The following is a 25043-nucleotide window of genomic DNA, read 5'->3' as shown; positions in this document are numbered from 1 at the left end:
TAATCAATCATTGCCTTCCTTTCATTCAGTTCACCACCCACCCTTCTCATCATTCGCCATGTATACCTATGGATCATTTTATGCCTGAAGAGGGTATTGGCTATCACCAACCCCCTCCCAGCACAAATGTCCACTAATGCACTCCCATTCTCATCTATCTCAGCAGGCACACCCCACTCACCAACTATTCCATCCACCTTCACATTCCCAACTTTACCATTCATATCACCGATCAAAAACACTCTCTCATTCCTTCCAAACTTTTCCATGCACACTTCTACATTTGTCCAGAACTCTTCTCTCACTCTTCTAGCACGATCTTGCGTTGGCGCATACACACACACAATCGCCCACATTTGTATTCCAGCTTTCAACTTTACCCACACAATCCTTGACCCAACTGATCTATACTGTTTTATGCTCTTCTTCCATCTTTTACTCACAACTATACATACTCCTTCCTTTGCCCTCTCATTCTCACCTACTCCTGCACATATACCCCATCCATACTCCCATTCTCTCACACTTTCTCCTCTCCATTTTGTCTCAGTTATTCCACATACATCCACTTTCGCACCCTCAAGCACCTGGACAATCTCTCTCTCTTTCACCTCATCATTCACTCCCCTTACATTCCATGATCCGATAACCATGTCCTTTGTCCGGTCCTTGGTCGTCATCGTTTGGTCAGTCCTTGTCCTAGGTTTATTGTTTGTTTTTTTAGTTAGTTGTTTTCCGGGGAGGGGCACTAACCCTCTGCCAACCCTTTAGTCGCCTTTTACGACAAGCAGGGCTACTGGGGGAGTATTCTTGAAAAAAAACCCTACCCCCAGGGGGTATAATAATAAATGACAGAACATCAGCGGTGAACTAGCGTAAGTGGGAAGGTCATATGCCCTCGTAATTTTCATTGCTTTCACAGTGTTTTTTTTTTTTGGAGTATGGATTCCAAACTATTTGAGAATCATAGAATAGTGTTTCTAGTGATAATATCAGGCTGTGGAAATCATATTACGGGTTGTCGGGAAGTGTAAAGTGGAGATTTTGTTACCCAACTTCAGAGGTCTCCACAAGTCCTACGGTACTCGATGAAGGCTCAACAAACACCCCAGAAAAAAGCTGAAGGTATGTGCCATAAGCATATGTGATTTTAATATTCTAGGACTAATAACTGATTTTTGGCAAATATTTTTAGAGTCTGTCGGAGTGCGAATATGCCCGCGGGAGCCGCAAGAAAAAGCAAAACAAGCCCACGGTTAAAGGGTTAAACTCTTTTATTGATGTCAGGAGGGACTTTTCACACTGGAGGAGTTAGGTAAAGCCTTCAATAACCCCTTTGATACCAAGATGCTTTTGTAATCATACTAAATTAAAACTATGTTCTCAAACTCAACGAGTTTCCAGCCAATATGAATGTCAAAAAAGGGGAGGGAAATAACTTTAAAACAGTGACTTGGAGGCAGCTCTTCTTACATGCTGACTAGCCGAAAAGGTCTGCCCTCCAAGTGGACTTTTTCGGCCAGCTCCTGCGGAGGGATGATTGGGCCTTTGGCCAATATACAACACTTAATGTAACTTTTCAACATACAATTCAACCTAAAAAATTATATACCAAAACACTTCCTGGGTCATGCTGATTCAGAATATGTCATATGTGGAGGTAGATCCTAAGGGAGCTGAGTTTATTGGTAACAAACATACAAACACTCACCTTCATTATTACAGATAATCTGTTGCCAAGTACAGTAGGCTCACACAGTGCGCGAGAGATTGGGCGGTCCACGACCTCGCGCACTGAGAATTCGTGCACTGAGAATACATAATCTTATGGGAAAAATTACATATGGGCGGTACCCCCTAATACCTGGACATATTTTGGCCCTTAGAGACGTAAAAAAAGGTCAAATTGTTCAGACATTGCACTACAGATATAGCTGCAATAACAAAAATATGGGCAGTCACCTTAACAACAGTAGACAACAGGCCTGATGGATTTAAACAACAGGAGTTCTGAGGCGCGGCAACGCACTTATAGTGCCCCCGCCACCACCCTGGCCGCACCACCCTTGTTTAACGGTTGCCAATGTTGTATTATTCCAGGCTTTGACGAAGAAATTTACGGCCTGTTGAATGTTAGATTTCTTCCAGAATCCAGCAACAGTCATTATGGTGTGGGTTGCAGGTATGCCAGGTGAGGCAGGTGAGTCAGGTGGGGCTGTGAAGGTGGAGAGGGAGGCGGCTGGTGAGTTAGGTGGGACAGTGGAGGACGGTGGTGGGCGAGTCAGGGGAGGTGGTGAGGGGAGGATCCTCCCTCTCCTCCTCGCTACTGCTCACATTTTCGGGAATTTCCTTCATCTCTTCTTGCTTGTTTGTTTCATTCCTCATCTTGTTATGGACGTATTGGCAGTATGACAACTTGGTATTCATGAAATAAACATCATTATTATAGAAACTGGGTATCTATTCTAACTTACTGTTAATGCCGAAAACATTATTATTGAAGATGTTATTGGCGATATCTTATTGTAGACTCCTCTTGAACACCTTTCCCATGAGCCTCTAGGTCACTGTTGGCGCGTTGTGTGTGTGTGTGGGGGGGGTCGCGTACTGATGGAAAATGGCGTTTTTAAGCCACTTCTTGCCTCTACCTCGTGTTTTGTGGGGTTAACTCGCGCATTCAAGGTTTTTCGTTATGATTTTTGGTCACTCGCGCACAATGCGATTCGCGCACTGTGATGACGCGCACTGGGCGAGCCTACTGTATCTGATTTTTCCAAATATGGTGCTGTAATTTGAGGGAAGCTGGTAAATTAGATTTTGGGTAACAAAGGAGACTTAGGCTCTTTAAGAACATAAAACTTTATTCTTACTGCCAGTAGACAAATTTCTTTAGCTGGAGAAAGACCTACAGTCATTGAGCTAGGGAGGTTAGACACAACTGTTCCTTCATTACAAAGGTTTACTCTGTGATGAATAACACTGTCTTAAGGTATCAAGAATGCCTAGAATACACCACCAGATTCAAAGAGTTTTTAGGCATTACTTTTGTAAATGAATATGACTTAACAACAATCTATCTATCTATTGCCAAATGCCTTAATCCTGTAAGGGGTGGCCACAAACAAACTACCTTGATATCCCCCTGTCCCCTGCCATTTCATTGTCCTGCTCCCAGTTCACACACCCCCTTACTCATATACTTCTCCATTCCATCCCTCCATCATTCATTCAATCATTCATTCATCTTCTAATCCTGTGTTGCCCCATAAGGAGTGCAAGAGCCCAGGGCTAGGCAAGTTGGTCCTGGCATCAATGATGAGAGTGACCAGCCTCACTTATAAGGAGCAGATTGAAGCACCAGTCAAGCAGGGAAGTACTCCCAAGGTGGATGGATAGCTGATGACAGGGAGAGCTGGAGCTTCCATTTCATCAGCCCTCAGGACTAGTTACTGACCATCCCCCTTTGCTGAAATTTTTCAGTGTTTCAGTAACACTGAAAGTAGGCCAGCTTGCTCTCCAATACAAGTTTCTCTAACTGTCAACACCAGTCTACATGCACAGTACACACTGCACTTCCTTAAAAAAAAAAAGAAAAAAAAAAAAAAAAGAAAAAAAAAACAGCCCTTGGAGTCCCCAGGAGAGGGGGGGGACCATAAAAGCCCTGATCCACCCCTCTCCCAGTGACAACTCAGCGAGATGCCTGACTGACTCCTTCTTCATTTCTGCAACATTCACAGCCTTTCCTCTAACTTTCTCTCTGTCGAACACCACCTCTCCTTCTCTAAAACTCACCTCCTCTTCCTGACAGAGACTCAGGTGTCTGAGACAACTGACCCTTCTTTGTTTCCTCCTGCTTTCTTTATACTCAAATCAAAGCCAGAAGTGGCTGTTGTGTACATGTACGCAACGACTTATCTTGCTCTCGTGTTCCTGAACTTGATTCTCCTGAATTCTCTACTCTTTGGCCTTGGCTTTCCTGTCATTCTCTGACTATCTGTGCTGTTTACTTATCTCCAATTCTACTGACAATGAAAAATTCTTTGACTATCTTACTTCTACGATGGAAAACATTTTATCCATTTCTCTTTTCTCTAAAATCTCCATTCTAGGAGATTTCAATGTTCACCACCACCTTTGGCTCTCCTCTCCTTTCACTGATCCACCTGACGAACAAGCCTACATCTTTTCTATCCTTAACCCGCCCCGTCCCGAAGACGTATGGGTACGTTGCAACGATTTGCATTTGCCAGTCCCGGCGACGTACCAGTACGTCGTGCAATTGCAATGTGCATAATTTCGACAATTTTCAAATTTCGCGCTTGATTTGCGGTACGTACCCTCGCCTGACCTTCCCCTCCCTGCCACCAGGCGGGGACACTCGGCGACCCCGCGCGACCCGTGCTAGCCAGCCACTCGTCCACTCACCTGGTAGCCACGGTCCCGCTAAGACATGACTAAGAGAGGTTTCTCAGACAGCGAGATTCAAGTCGCCCTGGACACCTTTACCGACGACAGTGATTCCCCACTGGACGACGAGGAGATGGACAAAGATTATGTGCAGCCAGAGGAGGAAGAAACCACCAGCAGTGATGAGGAAGTTCCGTCACCCAGGAAGCGGCAGTACGTGACTTACCGTGCTGCTAGAGAGGGGCAGGAGGCAAAGAAGGCACGTGGTGTATCCTATCGCTATCCCCAGCATGATTTGGAAGGAGAATTCGAGGTCGAGGACGAGGACGAGGACGAGGACGAGGACGGAGCCGTGGGACGTGCTGCCACGTGGTATGGACGGGAGGTCATAACACATCGTGGCCCAGAGCGCACACCACGTCGTATGAGCAGGTATGGGCCTAGCATTCTGTTTGGGGAGCTAGGAAGTCAAGTGGAGGGAGTGGGGAGTGAAATGGAAAGTCCTGGGATTAGGGAAAGTGAGAGTGACGTAAGTGAGTCATTGCTCTCCCTACGTAGTGTGAGGCGGCAGAGTGGATCACGTGGGCCAGTGTGGGTGCGTTCCTTATCACGTGGGGTTGTGAGGGAGGGGGAAGGTGGGGAGGAACCACTCCAAAGCACGTCTTATGCTCCCCAATATCCCCTAACACGTGGTCGAGCTAGGTTGCGTGAGAGAGCACGTGGTGTGGTAATGGAGGGGGAAGGTGGGGAGGAACCACTCCCCAGCATGTCTTCTGCTCCCCAATATTCTACTATTTCATCCCCACAGCCCCCTAATGTTCCTCAAGGCCGTAAGGGTAAGGGAAAGGGAAAGGGTAAAGGCAGAGGGAAGAGGAATGACAGTGGGGAAGCCCTCCGTACTCCTTCTCCCCCACCTCCCCAACCAGGATCTCCTCCCCACCCAGACGAAGGCGGTGATGGGGACGAGGGATTTGTGTCGTGGGATTGGGAGGATGGGAGTGATTTTTCTCCCCTCATTCACCCCTTCACTGAGCAAGGGCGATCTGGCTGCATTGCACCAGGTATTCACAGTAATTCCACCAGGTTGGATTTTTTCCACCTGTTTTTCAGTGAGGCATTCGTGGATCAGATCGTTTATCAGACAAACCTGTTTGCAAGTGCCCAGCGCCTAGAAAGTGAAAGATTGGGAACAAGGAGTAGGCATTCTATGATCTATGACTACCCTGTCTCCCTTCCAGAAATGTTTTTATTTTTTGCCCTTGTCCTTTTGATGGGTATTATAAGAAAGAATAGAATTCCTGCTTACTGGACTAGGGACCCTGTTATGTTTACCCCCATATTTGGTCAAGTGATGAGTCGTAATCGGTTTCAACAAATTCTAAGTCGCCTCCATTTTTATGATGCTCATGACCCTGCAAATGCAAACAACACTGACAAAATGAGGCAAATTCGGTTGGTCTTTGATCACCTCAGGCAAACCTTTCGTTCCTCATTCTATCCCTATAGAGATCTCGTCATAGACGAGAGTCTCGTGTTGTGGAGAGGCAATATTTCATTCAGACAGTATATACCCAGCAAAAGGCACCGTTTTGGGTTCAAGATCTTTGTTATGTGTGACTGTAGGACTGGATACGTGCAAGACATAGTCTTGTACACCGGTGCACAGACAGACATAATAGAAGATCGAAGTATTGGACTGTCGGGAGCAGTGGTAAAGACGATGATACAAGACTACCTTCATCGCGGTCACGTTCTCTACCTCGACAACTGGTACACTAGCCCTCTTCTCGCTCGTTATCTTCACACACATGAAACGGGAGTCTGTGGAACCGTAAAGGTGAACCGGCGTCACATGGCCAAGGTAGGGCGGAAACTTGCAAGGAGTGAGGTTGTCTTCTTCAAAGCCAACAACATCCTTGCAACAATGTGGAACCACAACAGAGAAGTAAGCCTCTTGTCCACGGTTCACCGCCCCTTGATGCACCGTACTGATTCTGTAGATTACCATAGCGAGAGCAGGCGTCGTGTTTGGAAACCTGAGTGTGTTATGGATTACAATATAAACATGCGCCTCATGGACCAGTCAGACTCCATGATATCGACGGTAGAGTGTGCCAGGACAACGATGAAGTGGTATAAAAAAACTGTTCTTTCACTTACTAGATATCACTCTCTGAATTGCCACCACCTTCACGCCATGACCACAGGAGTTCAGGAAACATTTGAAGGGTTTGTGAGGGAGCTCACAAGAGAAATCTTTGCAAAGTATGCTGTTGAAAGGCCCCAACAGCGCACCCGCACTGCCCCTATTACCCAAACTCCCCAGAGAATATCCGGCCGCCATTTCCCCACTCCTATCCCTCCCCAGCCCAACAGACCTAGGCCCCAGCGCAGGTGTCACGTGTGCAGTAATTCCCAGGTGAGACTCACGACACAGAGGAAGGACACCCGCTATGAGTGCGTGCAGTGTGACGTGGGTCTCTGTATTCACCCATGTTTTAGTGAATATCACACGTTGATGCAATTTTAGCATGGTGTGAATGCGAAAGGACGCTGAAATTATGAGGTAAATGCGACAGACAGACGCTCAGTGAAATTATCAGTCATGTGGATCGCCAAATATTAGTATAAAGTGCCTACGGGTAGAGCATAAGTGAAAACATTGGGTGTAAGTATATAAATCTGCCCTAAGTTGAAACTTACATAGAGAGGGTTGTATGATGCGATATTCTGTCGCTCAGTGCAATAAATACGGCCCGTAATTATATAATTATTATTATGTGACATTCTTACGGGTATAATATAAGTTCAAATTATTGTATATGATGATGTATATTCTAAGTCAAATATTCATAGCGTGTGTATAAAGATAAGATTTCCTGACGCTCAGTCGAATGAATAAGGCACGTATTAGTCAAAATAAAAGTCAGCAAGTGATAAAGTGAATAATTAGTATATAAGTGTGTGAGTGAATTAGTATATAAGTGTGTGAGTATTATGTATGACGAAACATTCCTTGCGAGGGTATTTTCAGGCGATATTCTCACGCTCACTTGAATAAATAATGGCAGTGCATCCACTCACTTGATGTAGTGCTGCCTACTTCTTCCTTAGCCTTTATCATTCTTTTTCTCTGCCTGCCCTCCTCTCTTCCTATTTATCCCATCTTTCCTGTCACTTCTTATTGCTTTTCATTCCATTACAGGATGGCCTTACATTTAGTGACAAGCCAAATGGTTTCCTGTAACCCAAGAAACCATTTACAACGCTGGGTGGTAACCGTATAACCAAACCATACGTGCTCCCTACGTGTCAGCAAGTGGGTTGGTGGAGGGTTGGTGCCCCTTCCCGTAAAACAAATAACTCAGAGCAAATGGCCACCCCTTACGGGATTATGGCGTCTGGCAATAGATAGATAGATAGAAGTATGTACAGTGCATTCTAGGGGTGTAAACGTGTGTAATATAAGTGGGAAAATATAATTGGAGTGAATAAATAAAGTAGATGATGAAACACGACTGTTTGAGATCGTGGTTGCTACATGAATATGCGCTAGCATATCGCTAAATGCCCTCGTAATGAATGAAAATAATTGAAAACCTTTACAGTGGTGGAGGAAAGGTTCTATGTAAAGGGGAAAATAATTGGAAAGTGATAAAACAATTTGGTATGTTGAAATACGAGTCATAGCGAGTGCGCTTACTAAGCTGATGTGCGCTAAACTTATGCTGCATGTCATCATAATGAATCAAAACATCTGAAAACACTTACAAACAGTTGTAATTGGTAAAATGTCATTGAAACAGAAGTATACAAGCAGAAAAAATGATAGGTTGACTCATACCAGAAACTTAGCATATAGCATGTTACGACTCGGACCAAACTCGCTATGCTCGCGCGATGGTACAATGCTTATTTTTCATATATATGTGTCTGAAATCCATTATATTGTTACTGTTATTGTTTATTAGTTCAAATTCAATAAATGTAGAGGTGTTGTGTGTTGTTTCTCCCATTATTCCTTACCATAGAAAACGTAAACGCATATCCAGCCCATTACAGAATACGATACCTGCGGGGGGAAACCGCACCTGTACAGACCACTTATAGACCGCAGGAACCATTTTCTTTATGATTTTCCTTCGTTTCTCGACCTAAGCGGAAGTTTTAGCAAAAAAAAAATTTTTCTAAAAAGGCTCGGGACTGGGGGATGTCATAGGTGCGGAAAACCTCGGGACGTGACGGGTTAATGACCTAGAGCAGCTTGTCCAGCACCCTACCCGTATCCCTAACCACCGTGAAGAGAGCTCCAACATACTTGACCTCTTCCTTACAACTAATCCTTCTGCTTACACTGTTAATCTTTCCTCTTCATTGGGCTCCTCCAACCACAACCTTATTACTTTGACCTGTCCTATCACTCCGGTACGGTCTGTGGACCCTCCAAAGAAACGTCGACTTTGGAACTTTGGAGATGTGGATTGGGAGGCCTTCAGGCAGTACTTCTTTGATTTTCCCTGGAATGATTATTGCTTCCATGGCCAGGAACCATCTGAGTGTCCTTAGTGCATTACAGAGGTTATTCTCTTGGGCATGGAAGCAAACATTCCTTTCTCATATCCTTTGATTAATGCAAGAAAGCCTTGGTTTAATCACACTTGTTCTAATGCTGTGCGCAACAAAGAGAGGTCCTATAAAAGGTACCAGAGCCAACCCACCCTGAATCACATCTTGTTTATGTTCCTGCCCAGAATCGTCCTAAGTCTGTTCTTCGCTCTGCAAAAAATAATTTCATCCGTACTAAATGCCTTCGACTCTCCAATTCCAGTTCTTCCCACTCCTTCTGGCACCTCGCCAAAAACCTTTCTAAAAACTTTATCTCATCATCCTTCCCTCCTCTTTTCTACTCTGATGGCTCTGTAGCTATTTCTTCTACTGATAAAGCAGATCTCTTCGCTCAGACTTTCTCCTCAATTTCCACCTTAGACGATTCCAAGTGTTGTTCCTCCATCACTTCCCCCTTCTGACTTCCTCATGGCTGACATTAAAATTTCTTCAGCTGATGTATTTTCTGCCATCACAGGCCTCAACACCAATAAGGCATATGGGCCTCATGGAGTCCCTCCTGTTGTCCTCAAGAACTGTGCTTACCCCCTGCCTAGGTAAACTCTTTCGCCTTTGTCTTTCAACTTGTACCTTTCCTTCTTGCTGGAAGTTTGCACTCATTCAGCTAGTCCCAAAGAAGGACGACCATTCCCAACCCTCTAACTATCATCCAACTGCTTTAAGATCCTGTGTCTCAAAAGTTTTTGAGTCAATTCTTAACAGAAAAATTTTAAAGTATCTTTCCTCTCACAACCTTCTTTCTGATTGTCAGTATGGGTTCCGTCAGGGATGCTCCACTGGTGACCTTCTCACCTACCTTTCAGACTCCTGGTCATCCTCCTCTCAGGACTTTGGCAGAAGCTTTGCCACTGCACTTGACATCTCAAATGCTTTCGATCGAGTCTGGCATAAATCTTTAATTTCCAAACTGCCCTCTTACGGTTTCTATCCTTCTATCTGTGCCTTCATCTCTAGCTTCCCTTCTGGTCATTCTATAGTCGCTGTTGTAGACGACTATTATTTTTCTCCTACATCTATCAACAGTGGTGTTCCTCAGGGCTCTGGCCTATCACCAACTCTCTTCCTTTTATTTATCAATAATCTTCTAAGCTGTACATCTAACCCAATCCGCTCATTTGCTGATGATTCCACCCTTCAACTTTTCATTCAGTTCCCACAACATCCATCTCAGCAGTTATTTCAACAAACAAGGGATGAGGCTATGGCACACCTAATGTCTGAATTGTCTCTGACTTGGGTATATAAAAATCTTGTTGTTTTTAATGCATCAAAAACTCAGGTTTTACATCTATCAACCCAACACAATCTTCCACAGGAGTTCCCACGAATATATAATAATATCCAGCTTAATCCTCCATCATCCCTGAATATGCTTAGGATTTCATTCACTCAGGACTTATCTTGGAAAGACCATATTGCATCTCTTGTAAAATCTGCTTCCAAGAGATTGGGTGTGCTAAGCTGACCTCATACCTTCTTTACCCCCGCACAGTTGTTGACTTTATACGTGAGTTTTATTCGCCCATTTGGAGTACAACTCTCATGTGTGGGGAGGCTCCCCACATACAGCTCTTCTCAACGGGGTGGAGTCAAAGGCTTTTTGTCTCATTAACTCTCCTCCTCTTACTGGCTCCCTTCAACCAGTCTCTTCGCCGCTCTCTTGCATCTTTATCTCATTTCTATCGCTATTTCAATGGCCACGTCTCCTCTGAACTGTCTCCTTGCATCCCTCCCCCTCTACGACGGTTGTGTAGCACCCCTTTAGCAACAAACTCTCATCCCCTTTCTGTCCAACTCCCTAATGCAAGAGTTAACCGTTACTCCCAGTCCTTCACTTATGCAACAGGGCAACTCTGGAACTGTCTCCCTTTGACTGTATTTCCTACTTCCTATGATCTCCAGTCTTTCAAACGCAGTGTGTCCATGCATCTCGAAATGAATGGATCTTGAATTTGGCTCTCTTTTGTATTGTTTTTGTTTTTTTCTTGGAAGGAAAGGTTTGTGGGCTCCTGGCTTTTCATTCCTTCTTTCTTACCTTAAAAAAAAAAAAAAAAAATCATTCCTGAGTAGTATCAAGTGGGCAATAAACCCCAACCATCTCTTGGATTTAAACCTGCACTAGCTCAATCTGATTGGAGATCTTTGATTACCCACTAAACCATCGGGCACCAGAATTTGGTTACAGGTATATGGTTACCACCAACCATAGTAAATGGTTTCCTGGTGTAAAGGAAACCATTTGGCTCATCATTCAGTGTAGTCACCCACAGACAGAAGGAAGAGGAAGGAATCAAGGAAAGAAAGACAGAAGAGGAAGGAAGGAAAGAAGAGAGGAAAGGGCAGTTAGCCGAGAGCAACAATACACCGAGTAAGTGGATGGTGAGCATCCCCACCTACCACTGATAAAAATAATAATAATAATAATTAATAATAAATAATCTATCTATCTATTGCCAGACACCTCAATCCCGTTTGGGGTGGCCACAAACAAATCGCCTCCAAGTCGCCCCGTCCCCCGCCATTTCACTCCCCTGCTCCCAACTCACACCCCCCTCTCTCATATACCTCTCCACCCCATCTCTCCATCTCATCCTCGGCCTCCCCCTCCCTCTTTCCCCCTCCACCTCACTCACATACACTCTCTTCGTCAGTCTTTGACCCTCCATCCTCTCCACATGGCCAAACCACCTCAGTGTGTTCCTCATAACGCTTCCTATCACATCCACGTCAACACCACAACGCTCATTTATATCCTCATTCGTCAGCCTGTTTCTCCATGTGACTCCACAGGCTCCTCTTAAATAACTCATTTCCATGGCTCTCACTCTTGACTTGTGTCCTTCCGACAACGTCCAAGCTTCACTTCCGTACGTTAGGGTTGGTATCACAATACTGTCATGTAGTAACTTTTTCACTTCCATGCTCACTTCCCTGTTTCTTATCACTGCTTTCAAAGAACCAGCAACCTTTCTTCCCTGCTGTACCCTTTCAAGCACTTCACCCTCCAAACCTCCATCCTTACTCATCACACTACCCAAGTACTTAAACATACTCACATTTTCCAATTCCTCACCATCCAACCTCGCTGTACATTCACTGACTTCACCTCTCTCAAAGACCATCACTTTACTCTTCCCTACATTCACCTTTAGATTCCGTTTCTTACACACTCTCCCAAACTCATCCACCAAGCCTTGCAGCTCCCCTTCGTCTTCACTCAACAACACGGTATCATCTGCAAACAACAGTACAGGGAGTTTCCAAACACTATCCTCTCTCACCAGGGCCACTCCAACATCCACTACCCTACCTTGTACGTCTTTTATTACCCCACCCATGTACAGATTGAACAACCATGGAAACATGACACATCCCTGTTTCAACCCAACTTTCAAAGAGAAAAATTCACTTAGTTCACCATCCACACGCACTGCAGCCTTCGCACCATCGTACATACTCTTCACAGCATTCAACAACTTTCCATCTATTCCATATATTCTTAACACTTTCCACAATCCTAGTCTATCCACCCTGTCATATGCTTTCTCCAAATCCATGAAAGCCGCATACAACTTCTTTCCCTTCTCTAGAAACTTTTCCACTAAAGATCTGAGAATGAATATCTGATCTACACAACCTCTTCCCTTCCTAAAGCCTCCCTGTTCTTCTCCAACTAATTTCTCTGTTCTTTCTGTAACTCTGTCAATAAGTATCCTACCATATACTTTTCCAATTATACTAAGAAGACAAATGCCCCTATGATTACCACACACTTCTTTTTCCCCTTTTCCTTTGTACAAGGGAATAATTATACCTGACTTCCAATCCTCTGGGACTCTACCTTCCTCCCAGGCCAATCTGCACATCTTCCACATCCATTCTACTACTATCTCTCCCCCATGCTTCAGCATTTCACCACACACTCCATCAATTCCTGGGGCTTTCCCTGATTTAACTTTCTTCATTGCTTCCACAACTTCTATCCTACTGATTTCTTCCTGTCTTCTCACCTCCCTCCTTCTTCCAGCCATTCCCCAGCCACTTATACTCGCATTACTTCCATCCTCCATGTTCAACAATTCCTTAAAGTGTTCTCTCCATCTGCTCACTTTTTCTCCCTTCTCCACTAGTAATCTACCATTTTTATCTTTCACTCCCCTGCTAACTTCACTTCCACCCTGTCTTACTCTTTTCACCTCTTTCCAGAACATTTTCTTACAGTCCCTCCACTTTACACTCAAATTCCTTCCAAATTCCTCATCCACTCTCTTCTTACTCTCTCTTACTAATCTTTTCACCTCTCTCTTTCTTTCTACATATAACTCTCTCTTCCGCCTCTCAACTTCTTCCACGCCCCTATTTCTCATCCATTCATTGTATGCTTTCTTCTTTTGTGCCACAGCCAGTTTCACCTCTTCAGTCCACCACGCTGTTCCTTGCACCCCCCTCCGTCTTCTCTTCCTTCCACACACCACATCACATGCTGCACATATTTCTTCTGTAAATATTCTACACACACCTTCCACGTCCCCCATCTGCTCCAACTCATATTTGCCCAATCGTTCCTCCACTTCTCTCTTATACTCTGCCTTTTTCTCATCCTCTTGTAACCTTTCCACTCTCCTTGCAACTACTCCTTCCTCTCGTCTTTCCCTTCTTCTATTCCTCCATCTTACTTGAACTTTAACTCTGGCCACCACCAAGTAGTGGTCAGAAAGTCCACACCCCCAACCTCTATAAACTCTTGCATCCAATATACATCTTCACATCCTTTCATCCACACACACATAATCAATCATTGCCTTCCTTTCACTCAATTCACCACCCACCCTTCTCATCACTCGCCATGTATACCTTTGGATCATTTTATGCCTGAAGAGGGTATTGGCTATCACCAACCCCCTCCCAGCACAAATGTCCACTAACGCACTCCCATTCTCATCTATCTCAGCAGGCACACCCCACTCACCAACTATTCCATCCACCTTCACATTCCCAACTTTACCATTCATATCACCAATCAAAAACACTCTCTCATTCCTTCCAAACTTTTCCATGCACACTTCTACATTTGCCCAGAACTCTTCTCTCACTCTTCTAGCACGATCTTGCGTTGGCACATACACACACACAATCGCCCACATTTGTATTCCAACTTTCAACTTTACCCACACAATCCTTGATCCAACTGATCCATACTGTCTTATGCTCCTCTTCCATCTTTTACTCACAACTATACATGCTCCTTCCTTTGCCCTCTCATTCTCACCTACTCCTGCACATATACCCCATCCATACTCCCATTCTCTCACACTTTCTCCTCTCCATTTTGTTTCAGTTATTCCACATACATCCACTTTCGCATCCTCAAGCACCTGGACAATCTCTCTCTCTTTCACCTCATCATTTGCTCCCCTTACATTCCACGTTCCAATTGCAATGTCCTTTGTCCGGTCCTTGGTCGTCAACGTTTGGTCAGTCCTTGTCCGAGGCTTATTGTTTGTTTTTTTAGTTAGTTGTTTTCCGGGGAGGGGCACTAACCCTCCGCCAACCCTTTTAGTCGCCTTTTACGACAAGCAGGGATACTGGGGGAGTATTCTTGACAAACCCCCCTACCCCCAGGGGGTAAATAATAATAATGATAATAATAATAATAATTAATAATAAATAATAATAATAATAATAATAATAATAATTAATAATAAATAATAATAATAATAATAATAATAATAATTAATAATAAATAATAATAATAATAATAATTAATAATAAATAATAATAATAATAATAATGAAAATAATCCATCCATCCATACATCATCCAATCCTACGTTGCCCCATGAGGAGCGTAGGAGCCCGGGGCTAGGCAGTTGGTCCTGACATTTAAGATGAGAGTGACCAACCTCACACATCCCTGAGTGGCACTGTGTGAACAGTGAACCTCAACCACCCCCTGGATATAAACCTTCACCGGCTCAATCCGACTGGAGCGCAATAATTACCCACTAAACCACCAGGTGCCAAAATTTGGTTATGTGGTTGCCACCCAGCGTAGTAAATGGTTTCCTGGTGTAAAGGAAACCATTTGGCTTGTCACTCAGTGTAGAGTCACCCACAGGTAGAAGGAAAAGGAAAGAATGAAGAAAAGAAAGACAGAAGAGGGAGTGTAAAGTCATCCACAGGCAGAATGATGAGAAAAGACTGAAGGAAAGACAGAAGAGGATGGAAGGAAAGAAGGATGGAGGAGAGGAAAGGGCAGACAGTCGAGGGCAGCACTACATCGAGTGAGTGGATGGTTAGTACTCCCACCTACCATATAATAATAATAATAATAATAATAATAATAATAATAACAATAATAATAAAAAATAATATCACAGTAACTTATAATGTCAAGGTACAAATGCGATGGATGAACAGAAGGAGAGAAGGACAGGAGGAAGTAGTCCATACAAGGAGGGCAGAAAGGTTGCAACTTGCAACACAATGGAGAAAAGACAGAATATACGAGAGAAGTGGAGAAGCAATTGAGAAAATATGATTTGGAGCATACAGGGAGGGTGGAAGGTGTGTTTAAGATATTTACAGAGGAAATTTGTGCAACATGTGAGGTGGTGTGTGGGGTGAAGAGAAGGCAAAAGCAGGTGCAATGAACAGCATGGTGGAATGAAAAGGTGACGCAAACTGTGACGCAAAAGAAGAAAGCATAAAATGAGTGGATGGGAAGCAGTGGAATGGAGGATGGTGAGAGACGGAAGATGGAATTTTATGTAGATGGGAAGCAAGAGATGAAAAGATTAATAGGAGAGAGTAAGATGAGAGTGGATGAGGAATTTGGAAACAATCTGAGTGTAAAGTGGGGAGAATGTAAGAAAATGTTCTGGAAGGAAGTAAAGAGCATCAGACAGGGTGATAAAGAAGTTAATATGGAAGTGAAAGATAAAAATGGTAGACTGATCATGGAAAATGGAGAAAACATGAGCAAATGGAGAGAACACTTTAAGGAGTTGTTATACAAAAAGAATGAAAGTCTATCTATTTATCTATCTATAGCCCGACGCCCTAATCCCGCAAAGGGTGGCCGCAGACAAAACGCCTCCAAGTCACTCTGTCACCCACCATTTGACTCCCCTCCCCCCAACTCACCCCCCCCTCCCTCATATACCTCTCAACTCCATCCCTCCACCTCATCCTCGGTCTACCCCTCCCTCTCCCTCCCTCCACCTCACCTACATACACCCTCTTAGTCAGTCTTTCATTCTCCATCCTCTCCACATGTCCAAACCACCTCAGTGTATTTCTCCTAATCTTTTCAACCACATCCACATCTACCCCACAACATTCCTTCACTTCTTCATTCGTCAACCTGTCCCTCCATGTCACTCCACATGCTCCTCTCAAGTAACTCATTTCCACTGCTCTCACTCTTGACTTGTTCCCCTCTTGCAAGGTCCAAGCCTCGCTTCCATACGTCAGGGTAGGGATCACAATACCATCATGCAGTGACTTCTTAACTTCCATACTCACCTCCCTATTTCTCATCACTGCTTTCAGTGTGCCAACAACCTTCCTTCCCTGCTGTACCCTTTCACGTACTTCATCCCCCAAAGTTCCATCCTTACTCATCACACTACCCAAGTACTTGAATGCACTCACATTCTCCATATCCTCACCATCCAACCTCACTGCACATTCTGTGACTTCATTCCTCTCAAACACCATAACTTTACTTTTGTTTACATTAACTTTCAGCTTCCTCCTCCTACACACTGTCCCAAATTCATTCACCAAACCTTGCAACTCCCATTCATCTTCACTCAACAATACTGTATCATCAGCAAACAGCAACACCGGAAGCTTCCAAATCTCACCCTCATTCATTAGGGCCACCCCCACATCCACTACCCTACCTTGTACCTCCTTTACGACCCCATCCATATATATATTAAACAGCCATGGAGACATTACACACCCCTGTTTCAGTCCCACATTGAAATCAAAGAACTCACTCAGCTCACCATCCACTCGCACCGTAGCCCTAGCTCCCTCGTACATACTCTTCACAGCACTCAACAATTTCCCCTCCACTCCATATATTCTTAATACCTTCCACATACCTTTCCTATCTATTCTGTCATAAGCTTTCTCCAAGTCCATGAAGGCAGCGTACACTTTCCTTCCCTTCTCTAGATACTTCTCCACTAAACATCTTCGAACAAATATCTGATCTACACACCCTTTTCCCTTCCTAAATCCCCCTTGTTCTTCTCCAACTAGCTCCTCTGTCATATGCCTAACCCTATCAATGAGTATTCTACCATATATTTTACCAGTCACACTAAGAAGGCAAATACCCCTATGGTTACCACATACTTCTCTCTCGCCTTTTCCTTTGTACAGAGGAACAATTATACCTGATTTCCAGTCCTCTGGAACCCTTCCCTCTTCCCAAGCCAATCTACACAACTTCCATATCCACTCCACAACAATCTCACCCCCATACCTAAGCATTTCATCACACACTCCATCAATTCCTGGGGCCTTTCCCAGCTTAATCTTCTTCATCGCTTCCACTACTTCCGACCTACTGATCTCTTCCTCCCTCCTCTCATCTCTTCTTCTCCCAGCCATTCCCCAACCACTTATACTCACACTGCTCTCACTCTCTACATTCAACAAATCCTCAAAGTGCTCCTTCCATCTCCTCAGTTTCTCTCTTTTCTCCACCAACAATCTATTATTCCTATCTTTCACTCCCCTACTATTTCCCCTTTCACACTGCCTTACTTTCTTTACCTCCTTCCAAAACAATTTCTTACTCTCCCTCCATTTCACACTCAGATTCCTCCCAAACTCTTCATCCACTTTCTTCTTACTCTCCTTCACCAGTCTCTTAACCTCCCTTCTCCTGCTCACATATACCTCTCTCTTCTCTCTCTCATCTTCTCCCCTACCTCTACTCGCCAACCATTCACCATATGCCTTCTTCTTTTGTTCCACAGCTCATTTCACCTCATCATTCCACCATGCTGTCCCTTGCACACCCTTGCATCTCCTCCTCACTCCACAAACCGCCTCACACGCTGCACTTATCTCTTCCGTGAATATCTTACATACGTCTTCCACCCCTTCCATCTGCTCTAGCTCATACCTTCCCAATCTTTCTTCCACTATGCTCTTATACTCTGTCCTCTTCTCACTATCTTGCAATTTCTCCACTCTTCTCACAGGAGCTGCTTCCTCCTGTCTTCCCCTTCGCCTCCTCAACCACTTTCTTTGCAGCTCTACCTTGGCCATCACTAAGTGATGGTCCGAGACTCCATTCCCCCACCCTCTCCACACCCTTGCATCCAACACTTGTCTTCTCATTCGCTCATCCACACACACGTAGTCTATCATTGCCTTTCATTCAACAAGTTCACCATCCATCCTCCTCATTACTCTCCATGTATACCGGTGGATCATCTTATGATGAAAGTAGGTGTTGGCTATTGCCAACCCCTTACCAGCACAGATGTCCACCAAAGCACTACCATTCCCATCTACTTCCGCTGGCACACCCCACTGACCAACCACTCCATCCACTCGTACATTCCCGACTTTGCCATTCATGTCTCCAATCAACAGCACTCTCTCGCTCCTCTCAAACTTGTCCATACATGCTTCTACTCTCGCCCAAAACTCATCTTTCACTCTTGCCACTCGATCCTCAGTTGGAACATACACACATACAATCGCCCATGCTTGTATACCTACTTTCATCCTCACCCATACAATCCTTGCACCCACTGTTCCATACTCTCTTATATTCTCCTTCCACTTCTTGCTTATCATCAGACATACTCCCTCTCTTGCCCTCTCATTCTCACTGACTCCCGCACATATACCTACACCGTATTCCCATTCTCTCATCCTTTCAGCTTTCCATTTAGTTTCAGTCAATCCACATACAGTATATCCACTTTTGCATCCTCAAGCACCTGGACAATCTCTCTCTCTTTCACTTCATCATTCACTCCTCTCACATTCCACGTTCCTACTCTCAGAATGTCCTTTGTCCGTTCCTTAGTCGTCAACGTATGGTCCGTCCGGGTCCGAGGCGCTTTATTTGCTTTTTTAGTTAGTTCTTTTTACGGGGTGGGGCACTAACCCACCACCAACCCTTTTAGTCGCCTCATACGACAAGCAGGGATACTGGGGGAGTATTCTTGAAACCCCCCTACCCCCAGTGGCTGGAGAATGGCTGGTAGAAAGAGGGTAGTGAAAAGGAACAAAGAGATCAGTAGGATGGAAGTGGTGGAAGCAATGAAAAAAGTCAAAATGGGGAAAGCCCCAGGAACTGGAGTGTGTGGTGAAATGCTGAAGCACTGGGGAGAGATAGTAGTAGAATGGATATAGAAAGACGTGCAGATTGGCCTAGGAGGAAGGTAGAGTCCCAGAGGATTGAAAGTCATGTATAATTACTCCCCTACACCAAGGAAAAGGGGAAAAGGAAGTGTGGGGTAATCATAGGGGCATTTGTCTTCTTAGTGTAATAGGTAATGTATTTGGTAAGATACTTCTTGACAGAGTTAAGGAAATAACAGTGGAATTACTTGGAGAAGAACAGTGAAGTTTTAGGATGGGAAGAGGGTGTGTAGATCAGACATTCATCCTCAGGTCTTTAGTGGAAAAGTTCCTGGAAAACTGAATGAAATTGCATGCGGCCTTCATAGATTTGGAGAAAGCATAAGAGAAGGGACAGACAAGGAATGTGAAAAATATTAAGAAGATATGGAGCCAAGAGAAAGCTGCTGAATGCTGTGAAGAGTATGCACAGTATGAGGGTGCTAAGGCTGCAGTGCATGTGGACGATGAACTGTGTGAATTTATCTTTCTGAATGTTGGGTTGAAACAGGGATGTGTCATGTCTTCCTGGTTGTTCCATCTGTATATGGATGGGGTTATAAAAGATTTACAAGGTAAGACAATGGATGTTGGAGTTGCCCTAATGAAAGGGGACAGCGTTTGGAAACTTCCTGTTCTGTTGTTTGTAGATGATACTGTACTATTTCGTAAAGATGAAGGGGAACTGCAAGGGTTGGTCATTGAGTTTGGGAGAGTGTGTAAGAAATGGAATTTAAAGGTGAATGTAGGGAGGAGTAAAGTTATAGTCTTCAAGAGAAATGAAGTCAGTGAATGCAAAGGGAGGTTGGATGAGGAGGAAATGGAAAATTTGAGTGCAGTCTAGTACTGTACTTGGGTAGTGTGATGAGTAAGGATGGAAGCTTGGAGGATGAAGCACTTGAAAGGGTACAACAGGGAAGAAAGGTTGCTGGTTCTTTGAAAGCAGTGATAAGAAATATGGAAGTGAGCACGGAAGTAAAAAAGTCGCTCCAAGATAGCACAGTATAGCGATACCAATTCTAAAGTATAAAAGCTAAGCTTGGACCTTGTTGGAAGGACACAAGCGAAAAGTGAGAGCAGTGGAAATGAGTTACTTGAGAGGAGCATGTGGAGTTATATGGATAGTCAGACTGGCAAATAAGGAAGCGATAGAGTGTTGTGGTGTGGAAACGGATGCGACTGAAAGCGTTCGGAGAAATACAATGAGGTAGTTCGGACATGTGGAGAGGATGGAGAGAGAGAGACTAACGAGGAATGTGTATGCGAGAGAGGTGGAGGGGGGGGAGAGGGAGGAGGAGGTTGAGGATGAGATGGAGGGATGGAGTGGAGAGGTATGTGAGAGAGGGGCGTGTGAGCCCGGGGGAGGGTAGCGAAATGGCAGGGGACAAGGTGACACGGAGGCAATTTATCTGTGGCCACCTCTTAAGAGATTAAGGTGCCTGGCAATAGATAGATAGATAGAACTTATAATGAAAAATTAATTTCTACCCACAGTGACATCATTTGAGGCTAGAAATGACAACTGCCATCGTGACAACACACATACACACACAGTAAGGTTTTAGTGGTAATCCACAACAAAAATGCAGTAATAACAAAAAAGCAACTTAAAACAAGGTTTAAGTTAATGTATTCACAGTGACATCAGCTGATGCAAAAGCTGCCAGGAGGGTGATGGCTGTGATTAGGATAAGACAAACAAAACTGACAAGGCAGCTGTGATAAAACAAAATTTTAAAAAACTTGTGATTATGACAATGTATGAGGGTGTTTACATCCAAGTGAGTGAATGGAGGTTTGAATGACAAATTTTCTGGGAATGATTGTGTGGGCCAGTGATCAGTTTTGAGATCCTCACTGTAGTGCTTCAAGTTCACTCATATGACTTTCTAAATGTACTCCCATGGGAGTTATTGTATGCTGGTAATTTGACGTTGGTTGTACTAACTGAAAGGGTGGCGGAGGAAAGATATAGGAAGTTGAAAGATGAAATGGGGGAGAAGAGTTTCAGGGTGATTTGAGGAGGGCTGCAAAATAATGCTGATTTCATGTGTGCAGTGTGTAGGGGAGTGTATGCAGGGACAGACATGTGGGGATGGATTGATCTTGCTGGAAAGTCTCTTGAGTGTGAGGAGGAGTTCTGTTATTTGGAGAACATGATAATGATGTGCTGGAGGTGAGGCTGAGGCTAATTAAATGGTATGGGCAAGGAGTGACTGAGTTGCTGCCTCACCAAACACTGAGAGTTGCTGCCTCACCAAACATTGCAGGTCAGTTTTCTAACATCAGAAACTTCACAAACGGCGTCCCCTAAGGATCTGTTTTGTCCCCTACAATCTTTAACCTATACACGATGTACCCACAACCCACACACCACAGATACACATAGCTTCCTATGCAGATGATATAACACTTACACGTGTGCACCAAAATGCAAACACTGCTGCACACATCATTCAACTTTACCTCAACACACTGCACAAATGGTTCACCACAAACAGGCTCAAAATAGCCCCAGCCAAATCTACAGTGACCCTTCTCACAAACTGGACAGCAGAACACAGTCACATCCCACACCTCACCATAAACAACACTCCCCTACCACACACACACACACCCAAAATCCTTGGTGTAACATACAATACATCAATGTCATTTAAACAACACATCACAAACATTAAAAATAAAACAACAACAAAACTCAATGCTTTAAGATCACTTGCCCATACAACATTCGGACACAACAAAGAAACCACCACCACAGTATACAGGGCAAAGTCTGAGTCACAGAGACAATTACTTGATAACCTAAATCATGGGGAAAGGAAAAATATATTTAGGGTGGCAGGTCAGGTGAAGAGGGATAATCGGGATATTATAGGTGAGCAGTGTGTGAAGAATGATGAAGGAAGGGTAGTGGTGAACAGTGAGGATATTAAAGATGCATGGAGAGAGCATTATCACCGGTTGTTGAATGAGGAGTTTGACTGGGACAGGGAAGGTTTGGAGCCAGCAGATCCAGTGTCTGGCCCTTGGCCTTTGATTGATACTGCTACTGTGAGTGAGGCAATACGCAGGATAAGGGTGGGGAAGGCAGCAGGTGTGTCTGGGTTGACTGCCGAAATGTTGAAGGCCTCAGGCGATATAAGGGTGAGTTTAGTCACTGACCTAATAAATAGGATTATTTATGAGTGTGTTGTCCCAGATGATTGGCTGAAGAGTGTAATTGTAAATGTGTATAAAAGGAAGGGTGATGCCCTGGAAAGAGGAAATTATAGAGGTATAAAGCTTTTAGATCAGATAATGAAGGTAATGGAGAGAGTTTTAGAAGGTATGATTAGAGAAAGAGTGAATATTGATGAGATGCAGTTTGGGTTTATGCCAGGTAGGGGGACCACTGATATCATATTCATTGTTCGACAGCTTCAGGAAAAATATATTGGTAGGAGAAGGGATCTTTATTTTGTTTTTGTTGATTTGGAAAACGCCTTTGGCAGAGTCCCTAGAGAGGTGGTGAAGTGGGCAATGAGAAAGCTTGGCTTGGAGGAGTGGCTGGTTAGGGTGGTTATGGCCATGTATGTGGGTGCTCACACCCAGGTGAGAGTGAATGGAGATTTGAGTGATGAGTTTTCCGTGAATGTTGGTGTGCATCAGGGGTCAGTCTTGAGTCCCACGTTGTTTATCATGGTAATCAAAGCCCTTTCACGTGACTTTAGAAACGGACTCCCGTGGGAGTTGTTGTATGCTGATGATTTGGTGTTGATTGCAGAGAACGAAAGGGAGGTGGAAGAAAGGTTTAGGAAGTGGAGAGATAGTATGGGGCAAAAGAGTTTAAGGGTAAATGCAGAAAAAACAAAAGTGATGATATCTAGGGTTGGTGGCGGTACTGTCAAAGACAAGGGAGAGTGGCCATGTGCAGTTTGCCACAAGGGCATGGGAAGTAATTCCATCTTGTGCGGTGTGTGTAATAAATGGGTGCATAAGAGATATAGTGGTATCAGAGGTAGACTGCAATATAATGCTGATTTTATGTGTACGGCGTGCCGGGGTGAGCAGGTGGAGATTGTCAAACGTGAAAGGATTGAACTTGCTGGTGAATCTCTTGAGTGTGTGGAAGAGTTTTGTTATTTGGGAGACATGTTGTGTGCTGGAGGTGGGGCTAGAGCTAGCTCTGTGGCTAGGGTGAGAAGTGGTTGGAAGAAGTTCAGGGAGCTCTTGCCTCTCCTGACATTGAGAGGGCTCTCCCTACGTGCTAAGGGGTCTTTGTATGCAGTATGTGTTAGGAGTGTAATGCTGTATGGTAGTGAGACCTGGGCAGTGAAGGAGGAAGATATTCGCCGGCTCAGACGTACAGAAATGACAATGATTAGGTGGATGTGCAGTGCGTCCCTGCATCCAAGGCCTGGAGGGGCTGGGTTTACGATGGAAGAGTTGAGAGGTAGGATGGGACTGGAGTGTATTGGTGCTGTGATGAAGAGAGGTAGATTGAGGTGGTTTGGACATGTGGAGAGGATGGGGGATCATAATTGGGTGAGGAAGGTGAGAAGTGTTAATATTGGGGGTGAGGTTATGAGGGGTAGACCGAGAAAGACATGGGACAAGGTCATTAAGTGTGACCTTAGGGTTAAGGGACTGAGCAGGGAGGCTGCAATGGATCATGCAGCGTGGAAAGCCGCCATTAGGTGACCAAGGGTGACACGTGCAAGCATGTTGGAGCCTTTAAAAACGAAACGAAAACGAAACGAAACGAAACAGTATACAAACAATACATACGTTCAGTGATGAATTATGCAAGCCCTGCCTGGGCTTCTAACCTCACCAAAACACACTACAACACTCTACAGACCATACAGAACAAGGCCCTAAAAATAATCACAGGCTGCACAGCTACTACACCCACAGACCACCTACATCAAGAAACCAAAGTCCTCAAAGTCAAGGATCACCTAAACATGAGAGGCACCCAGTTTCTTGCAGCAGCAGCTTCCACAAACCCACAACATCCACTTCAGTACATGGCAGCACATCCACCCACACCAAGGAACATCAAAACAACACCCAGCACACGATACCATACACAAATACTGTCATCTGTCCCCCCTCGCCCACCTCAGACCAGCTTCCAGAAGCATATCCACACTCAGATCACTTGCCGCTCCATCCAGTCACTTAAAGACAACACACAGCTGCATGCACAGCCTCCTGACATCCACCCTTCTGAATCCAATCTTCCTCGTGGGGACAGGGTCCACCTGGCCAGGCTGAGATGTGGGCACCATCCAGTCCTCGTAAGCTACCAGAAGAGGCTGGATGACTCCGTCGCTGATGCCTGTCCAGGATGCAACACAGCATCCCATACTATTAAGCACATTATGGAAGACTGCATTGTACACAATCACCTATGCCAACAACACAACATACAGTCTTTGAGAGCTCTGTGGGAAAGCCCGGTCTCAGCTATGGCCTTCCTAAAGGAATTGGGGCTGTTCGCCAGACTGCCTTGGGAACAATTACTACTACTACAATGAGAGGACTCTCCCTCCAATCTATTGTTTTTTTTTTTTTTTTTTTTTTTTTTTAAAGCAAGGAAGAAGGATCCAAAGGCCAGTAGCCTGTAAATTGTTC

At 44.5% G+C, this 25043-nt stretch overlaps 1 protein-coding gene across 1 annotated transcript in view; it reads right to left on the bottom strand.

Moving 5' to 3' along the window:
• LOC145390721 (UDP-xylose and UDP-N-acetylglucosamine transporter-like) overlaps positions 1-25043 on the bottom strand; it is a 144409-nt gene that overhangs the window by 82925 nt on the left and 36441 nt on the right. The gene's annotated exons all lie outside the window — the stretch shown is intronic.

The sequence above is a fragment of the Coenobita brevimanus genome, chromosome 15 (genome assembly GCF_032717465.1).
Source record: "Coenobita brevimanus isolate Jiangsu-jjx chromosome 15, ASM3271746v2, whole genome shotgun sequence".
In the NCBI taxonomy this organism is placed as follows: Eukaryota; Metazoa; Arthropoda; class Malacostraca; order Decapoda; family Coenobitidae; genus Coenobita; species Coenobita brevimanus.
The sequence above is the reverse complement of the archived record's forward strand: the minus strand, read 5'-3'. Positions and strand labels throughout refer to the sequence as shown.